The sequence below is a fragment of the Taudactylus pleione genome, unplaced genomic scaffold (genome assembly GCF_031769625.1).
Source record: "Taudactylus pleione unplaced genomic scaffold, aTauple2 ptg000009l, whole genome shotgun sequence".
Taxonomy (NCBI): Eukaryota; Metazoa; Chordata; class Amphibia; order Anura; family Myobatrachidae; genus Taudactylus; species Taudactylus pleione.
Genome location: NW_028284412.1, coordinates 2320991 through 2336364, shown reverse-complemented (window position 1 = coordinate 2336364; position 15374 = coordinate 2320991).

The window sequence follows — 15374 nt, the reverse complement described above, 5'->3', positions numbered from 1 at the left end:
GACTGGGACACTGCACAGGACTTTGGAGTGGACACAGCCCCTATGGACAACTGACTGCACAACACAGTCCAGCCAGCCCCTATGGACTTTGAAGGAGTGGACACAGCTCCTATGGACAACAGCAGGACAGTGCAGCACAGCACAACACTACACTACACTACACAGCCCAGCCAGCCCTAACTCCCACCCTCCCTCTTCACTGTCCACAGCCGAGTGAGAAAATGGCGCCGACGCGGGTACCTTATATAGGATCCAAAACCTGCGAGACCCGGAAGGCGGGATGATGACGTTTTGCCTCGATTTCAGATCCGAGAGGCGGGAAAAGTCGAGCCTGACTCGGTTCGGCCTCGGATCGGGGGGGCTCGGGGGGGTTCGGATTTCAGAAATCCGAACCCGCTCACCCCTAATGCATACACTCCAGGCTGCCAGGGAGTAATCCAAAGATCAGTCTTTGGTGAAAAACAATGCAACAGTGTTGCCTATAGGGTAATGGTTAATGACACCTAAAGATGGTGTTAGTTAAGGGGACCAAGATCCAAAAATCTAAGCTTTTAAGCGCTAGGTAAATATCTCAAGGCCATAGCCCTCATTGTAAATAATGGGGACTGCAGTACTTAGCTGAACACAGAGATATCTTGATAAAGTTCTGATAAACTCCATAAAGAGGCACAATACCATATAGTCATATAATATGTTTAAGCAGAGTGAGGGGTGCAATTCCAGGACTTTATGGCTCTCTAATGACCATCTTATCCATGAATTGAGATAGTACCCTCAATGGGTAATGGGTAGTTGGAAAGAGAAACTCATAGGGTCTGATTCCTGATTTGTACGGATCTCTGTTCACAGACGCAAACTGCAAGTTTTTTTTATACAGCACATGCCAAATTTGCATTTACACATCTTTGAAGATGTCCATCCTATTCTGAGTCACGCAAAACTTGGGCAGACCTGTCTTTCCATGAAATAGGGCATTTAGGGGCATAAACAATGCGATCACACATAACCATTCTGACTTTTGTGGGAGTGATGTGGGTGTGTATCAAGAGCTCAGTGCGATTTTGTGTATGGGCAAGGGAAGCTTGTTTTGTACGTTTCTCTTGTACCTAGCATGGATCCCGTGCCCATGCAGACACTGTACTAATGATGACGATTGTGGCGGCTGGCATAATATCGATGGTCGGCACGTGTTTCCAGTAGCACACTCATGAACCCACCACATTAGTTGAATGGATACTCAGATTAGCATAAGGTACTAGATCAGGCTTCTGTGGCTGCCTGCAACTACAGCCTGCGTGTTACAGAATGAGCCTCGAAGTGTGTACTGTACAAATAGTGATGTTTTCAATGTCTGTGTCCAGTTACACTCACCTACTGTACAGTACAACAGGCGGTAATCATACATTGGACAATTTGTTGGCTGGTGGTTGCAACTGCAACTAAGAGATGATCTCAATGTCTGCCGTTATGTTCGATTCCCTCTATCAGTCTGAATATTCAGTTCCCAAGAGAAAAATATAAAACCAAAATGATAGTGTACACTAGTTTTGACATATTGGATGGGTTTCTTAAGTATTAGCGTCACATCACACCTATTGAACAAGTAAATTATTCCTTGGATATTAATTTAATAACCATACAGTATATGCATCAGTTTGACAATTGTATGGAGTATCTTCTTGGATGAATAGTCACAGAAATATAATTAGGCAAATCCTGATGGTAGATGTACTAAGCCTTGGAGAGAGATAAAGTACCAATCAATCAGCTCCTAACTGTAACTTTACAGGCTGTGTTTGAAAAATGGCAGGAGCTGATTGGCTGGTACTTTATCTATCTCCTCCTGTTTCCCGGACATCTGTCCACATCTGCAGGTTAGTGAGGAGAGACTGAGAAGATGCTGGATTATGTATTAGATATGATGGTGATTGACAAAAAGTTATTTGAGGAGGAAAGTAACTGATGTAAATACAATGACTACATTTTAGGTATAGTATGGTACAATATTTAGTGGAGAAATAACTGGAAACTTGCTGTCTACAGACTCAGTACATGGGCTGTGCCTCCCAATTACTCTCTCGTCTCTTGGGCAATGGGCTGAGGAAATAAACTCTCACTTGTTGATCATGGAGTCTCCAAAACATGTGGGAGTCTGGTCGGTTGCTCTCTTTGCACTCTGCAAACATAAACCTTGCTGGCTACACAAATACCAGCCCTGCAGGCAAAATTAACTTTAATACATACACACAGAGAAAAAAAAACTTTTAAAAAATATATTTCTCTAAAGAAATTAGGTTTTTGAGTCGAATCAGAATGCAGTTCAGTATTAAAGTACTAAAGTAACTTGTTTGTCAAAACTGTGTTTTGCTCCCATTAGGTCTCATCTTAAATCAGTCTCATCAGTGAAGAGTTTTGTACATCAAGGTGTAAGAAGTCAGTCGGTAATGAGAAAAAGTGCTTTCACCTTTTACAGCAAGGAAGAAAATAGGAATAATTTCTTATGACAGATTTCATGGTGTGAAAACACATTATATTTGTTACTGGAACTATGTGACACTTCGCTTTCCCTTTGGCACATTGCAAACACCTCTTTCCTGCAATCTTTCTCCAATGCCCTGATCTCTAAATTAATGCTCACATATTATGTCCATGTCTTGGCCGTAGACAAGGTTACAATTTAGGACCCTATTTTGCTGCTGTTGACCCAATACTTTCCCTTGTACCTAAAACCATTCACTATAAATCAACAATATTGCTTCTTATTTTCTTTTCATTTACAAAATAGTATAATATTTGCACCAGAATACACCAAGCATTATCATATGCATGCACAGTACAGAGATGTACATATTTATGCTCCAAACACTGACGTACATCCAAATCTAATATATCCAAATATATTTGCTTAGTATTGTATTCTAACTGCCACAGTGAAATCAGTTTTTTAAAAAACTAGCTTTATTTTTGTATACTAGCTACCAGAATGGGTTCTGCTGTAGTACTAGTTACCAGTAACTGCAGTGGTGTAAATGGCTGGGGAGGCACTGGCTAGTATCAGAGCCAGATTTACAGGTACATATATGAGCCCGAGGGTTCATGTGGACATTATACAAAGGTGCAGTAGTATATAGTGCTGGAAATTTGGTGAGTGTTGATCAGGGATGTGTGGAAAAGGTAGGCAGGGGAGGCAGTGCCTCACCTGCCATACACTTTTTTACTCCAGAATTTTGACTATAAAAATGATTAAAATAATACAAAGAAGATATTAATAATATTTTCTTAACATATTTCTTATAATTTTTTTAGTCAAAACTCTGGAGTATACCTAAGTATGACAGGAAAGGCTCTAGTAAAGTAAGATACAAAAACTGCATGAAAGAGGCACCCAGAGCCCAAATTTGGGCATGGGTGCCAATAGCCTTCTAATTAATCTTCTGCATATATACCATGGATAATTAAGAAAATGTATTTTCAGATCTATACACGTCTTATAAGTACTTACCTCTAATTCCACTGGTCTCCAATATTAAATGAAATTTAAATAAGCTTTTTAGGAATAAAAAACTGGGGTGTCATTTTTAAAAGCCTGATGGTGACACAAAATGTATTTTATGGTACAATGTAATTTGTTAACTATACCAGGGAAATATTCATATACACCCTGTTTGTGTTTATATTACATAGATTATACACTTACAGTATACATTTACATGATGAGAACGTAATGTGACTGTTGCCAAGTAGAAGGAAGAGCACACATAAAAATAAAAATATGTGCATCCAAAATAGTTATTTTTCTATTATATAGATTGCATTTTAAGTTATTGTTCCTAAACACAAATTAAATAACATGAACTGATGTGGCTCTGGAAAGCTGTATGACATATCCCAGTGTTAACAAGAACTCTAATGAGAAGTTTTTATCAGAGGTGTAACTAGGATATTTGGCGCCCAAGGCAGGATGAAAAATCCCCCCCCCCTCCCCTTCGGCGCACGCATCAAATATGGGCGTTGCTACCCGACTGTATTCTACATTGATAAGAATGTGTAGTTGCTTGATATAGTTAGAATACAGAGAGCACTTCATTGTACTAGCAGTAGCAAGATGCTCAATTGGTAAGGTGACTGATTGCAAGCATGAAGGTGCGAAGTTCTATTCTGACCTATGACTGTATTTTACATTAATAAGAATGTTTAGTAGCTTGATATAGTTAGAATTCAGAGTACTTCATTGTACTAGCAGTAGCAAGAGGCTCAATTGGTAAGGTGACTGATTGCAAGCAAGAAGGTGCGAAGTTCTATTCCGACCTATGGCTGTATTTTAGATTAATAAAAATTAGGGGTGTGCACCGGCCACTTTTCGTGTTTTGTGTTTTGGTTTTGGATCTGGATCTTTCTTCGTGTTTTGGATCTGGATTGGTTTTGCCAAAACCACCCTTCCGTGTTTTGGGTTCTGGGTTTTGTGTTTTGGATCTGTATTTTTTTGAAAAAAAGCATAAAAACAGCTAAAATCACAGAATTTGTAGGTTTTTCTGCTCCTATGCTATTATTAACCTCAATAACCTTAATTTCCACTCATTTCCAGTCTATTCTGAATACCTCACACCTCACAATAGTGTTTTTATGTCCAAAAGGTTGCACCGAGGTAGCTGGATGACTATGCTAAGCGACACGAGTGGGCGGCACAAACACGTGACCCATCTAGGCGTGAAACTGCAGTGGCAGACAGGATGGCATTGAAAAACTAGGCCCCAAACTGTACATAATGCAAAGAAAAAAAAGAGGTGCAAGATGGAATTGTCCTTGGGCCCTCCCACCCACCCTTATGTTGTATAAACAGGACATGCACACTTTAACAAACCAATCATTTCAGCGCCAGGGTCTGCCACACAACTGTGGCTGAAATGATTGGTTCGTTTGGGCCCCCACAAAACAAGCTGGCAATTTATCTGTCCCTGCACAAACTGGCTCTACGGAGGCAAGATGTCATCCTCATCCTCCTCATCCACCGATTCCTCACCCTCTTCAGTGTGTACATCCTCATCCTCACAGAGTATTAATTCGTCCCTGCTGGAACCACAGGTCCCTCTGTACGTTCTGGAGGCTGGTCTCCCTGGAAGAGTTGATAATTCATTTTATGAACATCATCTTCTCCACATTTTGTGGAAGCAACCTCCTACGCCTTTCGCTGACAAGGTTCCCGGCTGCACTAAACACTCTTTCGGAGTACACACTGGAGGGGGGGGCAACTCAGGTAAAATAGAGCCAGTTTGTACAGGGACCTCCAAATTGCTTCTTTTTCCTGCCAGTACAGGTACGGACTGTCTGACATGCCTACTTGGATGCTGTCACCGATGTAATCCTTTAACAGACAGACGCACGCTTGTCGCTGCTGCTTTGAGGATTCAAGTGCGGCTACAGCCCACACATTTCACAAAGACCGAAAAAAAAAGAACAATATTTTAATTGTTTGTGTAGCACACTTTGAGGGTGTCACCACCCTTTAACAGACAGACGCACGCTTGTCGCTGCTGCTTTAAGGATGCAGGTGCGGCTACAGCCCACACAATTCACAAAGACAGAAAAAAGAAGAAGAATATTTTTATTGTTTGTGTAGCACACTTTGAGGGTGTCACCACCCTTTAACAGACAGACGCACGCTTGTCGCTGCTGCTTTGAGGATGCAAGTGCGGCTACATCGCACACAAGTCACAAACACATAAAAAAAATAGTTTTTTATTTTTTGGAGCACTTTGAGAGTTACACCACCCTTTAACAGACAGACGCACGCTTGTCGCTGCTGCTTTAAGGATGCAGGTGCGGCTACAGCCCACACATTTCACAAAGACCGAAAAAAAAAGAACAATATTTTAATTGTTTGTGTAGCACACTGTGAGGGTGTCACCACCCTTTAACAGACAGACGCACGCTTGTCGCTGCTGCTTTAAGGATGCAGGTGCGGCTACAGCCCACACAATTCACAAAGACAGAAAAAAGAAGAAGAATATTTTTATTGTTTGTGTAGCACACTTTGAGGGTGTCACCACCCTTTAACAGACAGACGCACGCTTGTCGCTGCTGCTTTAAGGATGCAAGTGCGGCTACATCGCACACAAGTCACAAACACATTAAAAAAATAGTTTTTTATTTTTTGGAGCACTTTGAGAGTTACACCACCCTTTAACAGACAGACGCACGCTTGTCGCTGCTGCTTTAAGGATGCAGGTGCGGCTACAGCCCACACATTTCACAAAGACCGAAAAAAAAAGAACAATATTTTAATTGTTTGTGTAGCACACTGTGAGGGTGTCACCACCCTTTAACAGACAGACGCACGCTTGTCGCTGCTGCTTTAAGGATGCAGGTGCGGCTACAGCCCACACAATTCACAAAGACAGAAAAAAGAACAATATTTTAATTGTTTGTGTAGCACACTTTGAGGGTGTCACCACCCTTTAACAGACAGACGCACGCTTGTCGCTGCTGCTTTAAGGATGCAGGTGCGGCTACAGCCCACACAATTCATAAAGACAGAAAAAAGAAGAAGAATATTTTTATTGTTTGTGTAGCACACTTTGAGGGTGTCACCACCCTTTAACAGACAGATGCACGCTTGTCGCTGCTGCTTTGAGGATGCAAGTGCGGCTACATCGCACACAAGTCACAAACACATTAAAAAAATAGTTTTTTATTTTTTGGAGCACTTTGAGAGTTACACCACCCTTTAACAGACAGACGCACGCTTGTCGCTGCTGCTTTAAGGATGCAGGTGCGGCTACAGCCCACACATTTCACAAAGACCGAAAAAAAAAGAACAATATTTTAATTGTTTGTGTAGCACACTGTGAGGGTGTCACCACCCTTTAACAGACAGACGCACGCTTGTCGCTGCTGCTTTAAGGATGCAGGTGCGGCTACAGCCCACACAATTCACAAAGACAGAAAAAAGAACAATATTTTAATTGTTTGTGTAGCACACTTTGAGGGTGTCACCACCCTTTAACAGACAGACGCACGCTTGTCACTGCTGCTTTAAGGATGCAGGTGCGGCTACAGCCCACACAATTCACAAAGACAGAAAAAAGAAGAAGAATATTTTTATTGTTTGTGTAGCACACTTTGAGGGTGTCACCACCCTTTAACAGACAGACGCACGCTTGTCGCTGCTGCTTTGAGGATGCAAGTGCGGCTACATCGCACACAAGTCACAAACACATTAAAAAAATAGTTTTTTATTTTTTGGAGCACTTTGAGAGTTACACCACCCTTTAACAGACAGACGCACGCTTGTTGCTGCTGCTTTAAGGATGCAGGTGCGGCTACAGCCCACACATTTCACAAAGACCGAAAAAAAAAGAACAATATTTTAATTGTTTGTGTAGCACACTGTGAGGGTGTCACCACCCTTTAACAGACAGACGCACGCTTGTCGCTGCTGCTTTAAGGATGCAGGTGGAATCTAGACGGGATTTGGATCCGAGGACACACTACCTCCATCAATTGTCTAAATCCCACTGCACTAATGTCGGATACCGGACGCACGTCTAACACCAACATAGCAGTCAAGGCCTCAGTTATACGTTTTGCTTCAGGATGACTGCTGTCGTACTTCATCCTCATCGCTAGGGACTGTTGGAGGGTCAATTGTTTAGTAAAAGTAGTGATGTTCCTACTTCCTCTCTGGGATGATGAACAACTCCCAGCAGCAGCAACAGCACTAGGAGGAAGTGGTTCTTGATCTTTCCCTATTTTATTTTTATCGGAGAAAGTTTGGTCCTCCATTTATGTTATATTGATATATATACGTGCGGCTAAAGCGCACACAAACACAGAAAATATTTTTTTATTTTTACTGGAGAGTAGTGCACTTTGTGGGTTACACCACCCATTTTGTTTGGAGTGTACTTTGGGGGTTACAGCACCCTTTAACGGACAAGCCAGCCGGCCTTTTACTTATGGGACACAGGCGCACACTTGGCGCTGCTCCTTTGTTGATGCACGTGCAGCCACAGTGCACACAATTCACAAACACAGGAAAAAAATTTTTATTTTGTTTGGAGTGCCCTTTGGGGGTTACAGCACCCTTTAGCGGTCAATCCAGCCGGCCCTTTATTTATGGGACACAGGCGCACGCTTGGCACTACTTTGTTGATGCACATGCAGCTACTGCGCACACAATTCACAAACACAAAAAAATATATTTTTTTATTTTGTTTGGAGTGCCCTTTGGGGGTTACAGCACCCTTTAACGGACAAGCCAGCCGGCCTTTTACTTATGGGACACAGGCGCACGCTTGGCGCTGCTCCTTTGTTGATGCACGTGCAGCCACAGTGCACACAAGTCACAAACACAGAAAATATATATTTTTTTGGTTTGGAGTGTACTTTGGGGGTTACAGAACCCTTTAACGGTCTAGCCAGCCGGCCCTTTACTTATGACACAGGCGCACGCTTGGCACTACTTTGTTGATGCACGTGCGGCTACTGCGCACACAATTCACAAACACAGAAAATAATTTTTTTTTTGGTTTGGGCTGGAGTGTACTTTGGGGGTTACAGCACCCTTTAACGGTCAAGCCAGCCGGCCCTTTACTTATGACACAGGCGCACGCTTGGCACTACTTTGTTGATGCACATGCGGCTACTGCGCACACAATTCACAAACACAGAAAATATTTTTTTTTTGGTTTGGACTGGAGTGTACTTTGGGGGCTACAGCACCCTTTAACGGTCAAGCCAGCCGGCCCTTTACTTATGACACAGGCGCACGCTTGGCACTACTTTGTTGATGCACGTGCCGCTACTGCGCACACAATTCACAAACACAGAAAATAATTTTTTTTTTTGGTTTGGACTGGAGTGTACTTTCGGGGGTTACAGCACCCTTAACGGTCAAGCCAGCCGGCCCTTTACTTATGACACAGGCGCACGCTTGGCACTACTTTGTTGATGCACGTGCGGCTACTGCGCACACAATTCACAAACACAGAAAATAATTTTTTTTTTGGTTTGGACTGGAGTGTACTTTCGGGGGTTACAGTACCCTTAACGGTCAAGCCAGCCGGCCCTTTACTTATGACACAGGCGCACGCTTGGCACTACTTTGTTGATGCACGTGCGGCTACTGCGCACACAATTCACAAACACAGAAAATATATTATTTTTTTAGCACTTGGGGGGAGCACCCCTGATGGACAGAGCACCCCCTGGACAACACTACAGCACCCCTTTAGGACTGGGACACTGCACAGGACTTTGGAGTGGACACAGCCCCTATGGAGAACTGACTGCACAACACAGTCCAGCCAGCCCCTATGGACTTTGAAGTAGTGGACACAGCCCCTATTAACAACAGCAGGATAGCACAACACAGCCAGCCCCTATGGACTTTGAAGTAGTGGACAACAGCAGCACTACACTACACTACACTAAACAGCCCTAACTCCCACCCTCCCTCTTCACTGTCCACAGCCGAGTGAGAAAATGGCGCAGACGCGGGTACCTTATATAGGATCCAAAACCCGCGAGACTCGGAAGGCGGGATGATGACGTTTTGCCTCGATTTCAGATCCGAGTCAGGCGGGAAACGTCGAGCCTGATTCGGATCGGACTCGGATCGGGGGGACTCGGGGGGGGTTCGGATTTCAGAAATCCGAACCCGCTCACCCCTAATAAAAATGTTTTGTAGCTTGATATAGTTAGAATTCACCAGCTTTCACTGTACTAGCAGGTAGCTCAATTGGTAAGGTGACCGACTACAAAGCATGAAGATGCTAAGTTTGATTCTCAACTATGAGTGTGTTTTAGATTAATAAGAATGTGTAGTAGCTTGATATAGTTAGAATTCACAGGTTTTTTTTTATAGTAGCAGGTGGCTCAAATGGTAAGGTGACTGACTGCAAAGCATGGTTCTATTGGTAAGGTGACTGAATGCAAAGCATGAAGTGACAGGTTCAATTGCCAACTGTGGCCCTCATTCAGAGCCGTTCGCTATTTGCGTTCGTTCGTTCAAAAACAAGGGGTGGCTATGCAAATGATCCGTTCGCACATTGCAGTCTGTTCACACCTCTAAGTCTGAACGAGCGAGCAAAACATACGCTCTTTTATTTCTTAAAAACGCCCCTTGGCCGCTCGCACCATACGTCATGTCCGCTATTTATTAGATTAATCGAGTACATCGAACAGGATATGAACTGCTCGCTATTCTTGTGGTTGGTTTTTTCAACCGCTATTTTGCGAGCAGTTCTGTGTTAAAAAAAACAAGTGACGTGGTCATTGACGCTGCTATATTAATTATGCACACCCATAAAACGCCCGTTTTGACCTTTAAGCACGCCTGCGAACGGATCTCCACTCCCCGTTTTCAAGCACCTTCCCCTGTTACCACCCACATACGCCTCATTCTGTCACTCAAAATAGCAGGCACTCGCTATATTACGTACAAATGTTTTTCGGCCGCACTGACTGGTTCGCGCATGCGTACTAAAAACCGTACGCATGCGCAGATGTGCGAACATCGCTCGGAACGAGCGTTATGCCGCTAGCGAGTGGCTCTGAATGAGGGCCTATGAGTGTATTTTAAATTAAGGAGAATATAAAGGAGCTTGATATAGTTAGAATTCACATGCTTCCATTGTAACAGCAGATAGCTCAATGGTAAGCTGTCTAACTGCAAAGCATGACGTGTACAAGTTCGATTCCCAGCTTTGAGTGTATTTTAAAATGTGAACATGACTGAAGGGGAGGAGACGTGATCAGACACAGAGGAGATGGCAGCCGGGACTCACAGAGCAGGATGCTACATTGCAGAGGGACGTCTCTTGTATAACGGCAGTTTCAGGATACGCTTCCCTCTGCTGGGCCAGCTATGGCGCCCAGGGGATGTGCCCTGCACGACCCCCCCTCGTTACGCCACTGATTTTAATAGCCATCATCAAAAACATAGATTACAGTTTACAATAAAAAATAATAATAATAATAATACTTGTTATTATTATAAACTGCTATGTCCACAAGTAGCTGTACTAAATCAAAGTGTGTTCAATAGAATACACAAAGCCAAGGGAGCTAGCTGTTGTTTTCTGTTTTTGTTTGTTTCTCATGTGACTTTGGTTTGTGCACAAGACTCGCCTCATCCTGTCACCAACTATCTACATTGTACTGAAGGGTACGACTTAAGTTCTGCAATGTGTAAACAATTCTCATTGGATTCTCAAATAAATCTCATTGGATGGAATCTCATCCCCTCCGTTGTTATCTAGCACTACCCTACCACCAGCTCACCTCTCAGAGGTGAAGTTTGTATAAAACTTCCATCATTTCTCATTTTAGAGTCTCTGGATGGAAATTAAATTCTCTGTAATGTGCCTCCAGAATGGTCGCAAAGGAACGCCGTGTCAACAAAATTATGCTAATTTTTCCAAGCACTCCTTAAAGGTGCACAGGAAAATGATCCAATGTTCATTAACATAATAAGCAATAATATGGGTAGCACGAGATCACGTAGAGAACTGATTGGCCCTATCTAATTTGTCAGTATTGAATATACATTTCCAACAGCCTAAAGCAACCAATCAGCTTCTAACTGATATTCATCCAGTAGAGTCTTTGAAATTCTAGTTAGAAGCTGACTGGTTGCTTTAGGCAACTGCTCCACTTTATCTCTGTCCAAGTCTTGATACATCTCCCCCACAAGAGAGCTTCTACAATGTTTACTGAAATTTGTTTAAGCCCTACATTCTATCTCATATTTCTGTTTGGTTATCAAATAAAGTAAAACTATTTGATAAATGATTCAGCTTTAATAAATGAAGTTTGATGTATCAGGAGTATGAATACTAGTATAAAATAATTGTATCCTGCCAAAACTGGGAGATGTGGAAGCCATAGTTCATTTAACTGAAACTCACTGTACAATATATGTAAATCAGTGTTTCTCAGATCTGTCTCCAGGAACCAAGCACATGTGATTATATGAGAGTATTTGAAACAGAAAAATGGATAATACTGCCAAAAATTTTATTTTTATCCGATAAACCTTCCTATTAGGAATTTCTATGCCAGAGGCGCCTAGAATTCAGGAGAACTTGCCCTTTGCCAAAAATTTAATCTGCCAGGACCTCAAACCCTAATGCTGCATACACAGGACCTCATTCAGAGGCGCTCGCAAAATGCGAGCGCTCGCTCTGAATGAGGGCGGCCACTTCTAAGGTCTGAGCCGGCCTCCTGGCCACTCGCTAGGCTGTGGGTGACCACCCACAGCTTTTGCGAGCGGCCAGGTTGATGGTCGCGATGGTCAAGATCATCGCGATCATCGGGGCTTGCGACGAGACCCTTGTGGTAGGGTCTCGTCTGCCACAAGCCCCAGTGAGCATTCGGCTCTATTAGAGCCGGAAGCTCACCACTGACATCACGAGTGATGCCAGTGGGGCCGCCCCCAAATGGGAACGCCTTTGTTTGTGTAGCCACCCCCCCACCCCGCCTACAAAACGGGGTGAGCTGTCGATCACCATCAACAGCCGCCCCTTTTGTATGGAGAGAATTTCTCTCTCGCTCCGGGGCTTGCGCACGCGCAGTGCGGCCGCGGCGTATGCGTAGGGCCTCAACATCGACCCGCTTGTGAGCGCATAGGCGCTTGCGAGCGGGTCTGAATGAGACCCACAGTTGCTAATATTTTGAACGATTGAACGATAACAATATCATTCACAATATCGGCTAGTGTCAATGGGTCGTTTACGATATCCCCAGTCGGCTGTACATGCAACCCAATCTGGGGATATCATGAGCGATTCCGTTGTGCTAAACGCAGCATGGTCCCGCTCCCCCCCCACCTGCCGTCATCTACCGCTGGTCGGCATTGGCAAGTGTGTATACACACTTGCAGATGCCAGTATCCCTGCCGGGTGTGCATGCGTCTTTAGAGACTATTCCCAGGGATTTTGAATTACTCAATTAATCACCTGTTCTTAATCTTTGCAAATCAGAGGAAACATTGGCCCTCATTCAGAGCCGTACGCTCTGAGCAGAGCGCACGCTCTGAATGAGGGCCGCCCTCCATAATTATGGAGCGTCCTCCTGGACGCTCGTATAGCTGTGGGTCACCACCCACAGCCTATACGAGCGTGGTTTGATGGCTGCGATGGTCTTGACCATCGCGACCATCGCCACTGCGAGCCGGAGCCTGCGGTTGAGGTTTTCAACCGCAAGGCCCGGAGTGATTTTGGCTCTATCAGAGCCAAAATCACTCCCACTGACATCACTAGTGATGTCAGTGGGCCGGCTTCAGACGGTAGGCGTTCCCATGGGAACGCCCCCGTCAGGGAGGCACGCCCCTGGCACGCCCACCAAAGGGGGCGTGCTGTCAATCAACATCGACAGCACGCCCCCTTTGATCAGACACAACGAGCGAAGGAAAGTCCTTCGCTCATCGCGTCTGGCGCATGCGCACAACGGAGCTCCCGCCGTCGTGGGCATGCGCAGTGCACAACATCGACCCACTTGCGAGCGGACAGCCGCTCGCGAGTGGGTCTGAATGAGGGCCATTGTTTGTAACAAATCAATGGAAGCACTGTCAAAACTCAATGTTTTGTTTGCCTAATTATCGTGAGTTGTACCCGTGATCGTGATGTGCTACTTCTACTACTACTACCTGTATACCAAACTGGCCTGTCCTTTACTAAGTTTGCACATGATTACTTATGTATAAACTTTGGATTTTTGCAGATTCATTCCACTTTGGTAACTTTCTCTTATAGAAATCCATTACAGAATTATGAGGCCTTAAGCACAGAGTCCATGTACACACAGGGGTGCCGAGAGACGGAGTCTGTGGGTACTCTAGTCTTTACCCAGGCCTGAGTTTCATGGAGGGACCTGGGTCAGTTGCTAAGGGGACAAATGTCACCCTTTCCAGTGCTGCTGTACGGCACTTTTTTTTTACTTTTCTTTTTTTCCAGGGGGGTTGGGTGGCCACACTTTTCGGATTTGTCCATACCCCCTAGTGCCCGGGCCCCATTTTGTTATTGGCAGCCATGTACACAGCAGATACTTGCATTTTTTGTTTTTATCTGTTTCATTGAAGATTTTGCTAATGGCACACAATAAACAGTGCTGTAAACAGTAGGTACAATCAGGGCAGATTGGGATGGAAAACCAGCCCGAGAAATTTCTAGTAGCAGCCCTAATGGGGGCAGGTCTGTTGAGGGGGTGGGTCTGTTGAGTGGGTGGGGTCTGTGGAAGAGAGCAGTATACTCCCTCTTCCTAGGGCCTGGAGGGGCTTTTGCAAGCCACTGAGGGGAGCAGGGTCGGCAACATAAATTTTTGTGAACGATGCACTTGTATGGGGGCCCCCATCCCTCTGCATTAGGTACAGACAGGGATGGACAGACCTGATTACCGATGGGAAGCTGCACATTTTTCGTGCGCCTCCCTCCGTCTTCCCTTTCCCCTCCCTCTCCAAAGCCAGAGCTAAGGCGGACGGGTGGGATTTTATACTCGAGTCTGCACCATTCAGGGTGCCTGGTGCCCTACATGCCCGTGTAACATGCTTAATGGTCATACCATCCCTGGGTACAGGCCAGTCAGTTTTAAAGTGTTTTCGTACCTATATGGTGGAACCTCTGAAGAATTTGAGCCTCACTGCACAGCGTCTTCAGCCGGTATTCACTATTCATGTAGGAGATCACACTGTCTGGAAGATGCCTGTTTACGTAGAAATATAACCAATGTCACCATTATAAGCAGATAATGTTTAGTAACAGAAATTTTTGTGAGGGCAAAATGTGAATTTCCCTGATTAAACAATTTCTGACTCTCTCTAGGTCCCCCTGTGTTACTCCAGAACCGCCTATGTCTCCATCCCCTGTGCTTCTCTAGCCCCACCATGGCTCTCCAGGCTACCTGTGACCCCGTTATGTTTATCTCCATACCCAGAGTCCCCTGCGTCTCTCCATCCCCAGGCCCAGTGTGTCTCAGTCCCATTCCCCCATCCCCAGTGTGGCAGTCTCAGCCACATTCCCCATCCCCAGTGTGGCAGTCTCAGCCACATTCCCCATCCCCAGTGTGGCAGTCTCAGCCACATTCCCCATCCCCAGTGTGGCAATCTCAGCCACATTCCCCATCCCCCGTGTGGCAGTCTAAGCCACATTTCCCTGTTCCAGTGTGTGGCATCCCCCTCCCCAGCCCTGTATCATCGGGTCCCCCAAGCCCTGTGTTAACAGCTCCAGCACCAGGTCCAACCTCCCCCCAGTAGTGACTGACAGGCTCCGCAAAGGTTTGTGGGAGGAGCTGTTGTGGCTGGGCAGCAGCTCCCCCCGTTAGCCATTTTTTTTGTAAGTTACTGCGCATGCGCAGAAAATGTACAGCTGTCTGATCGG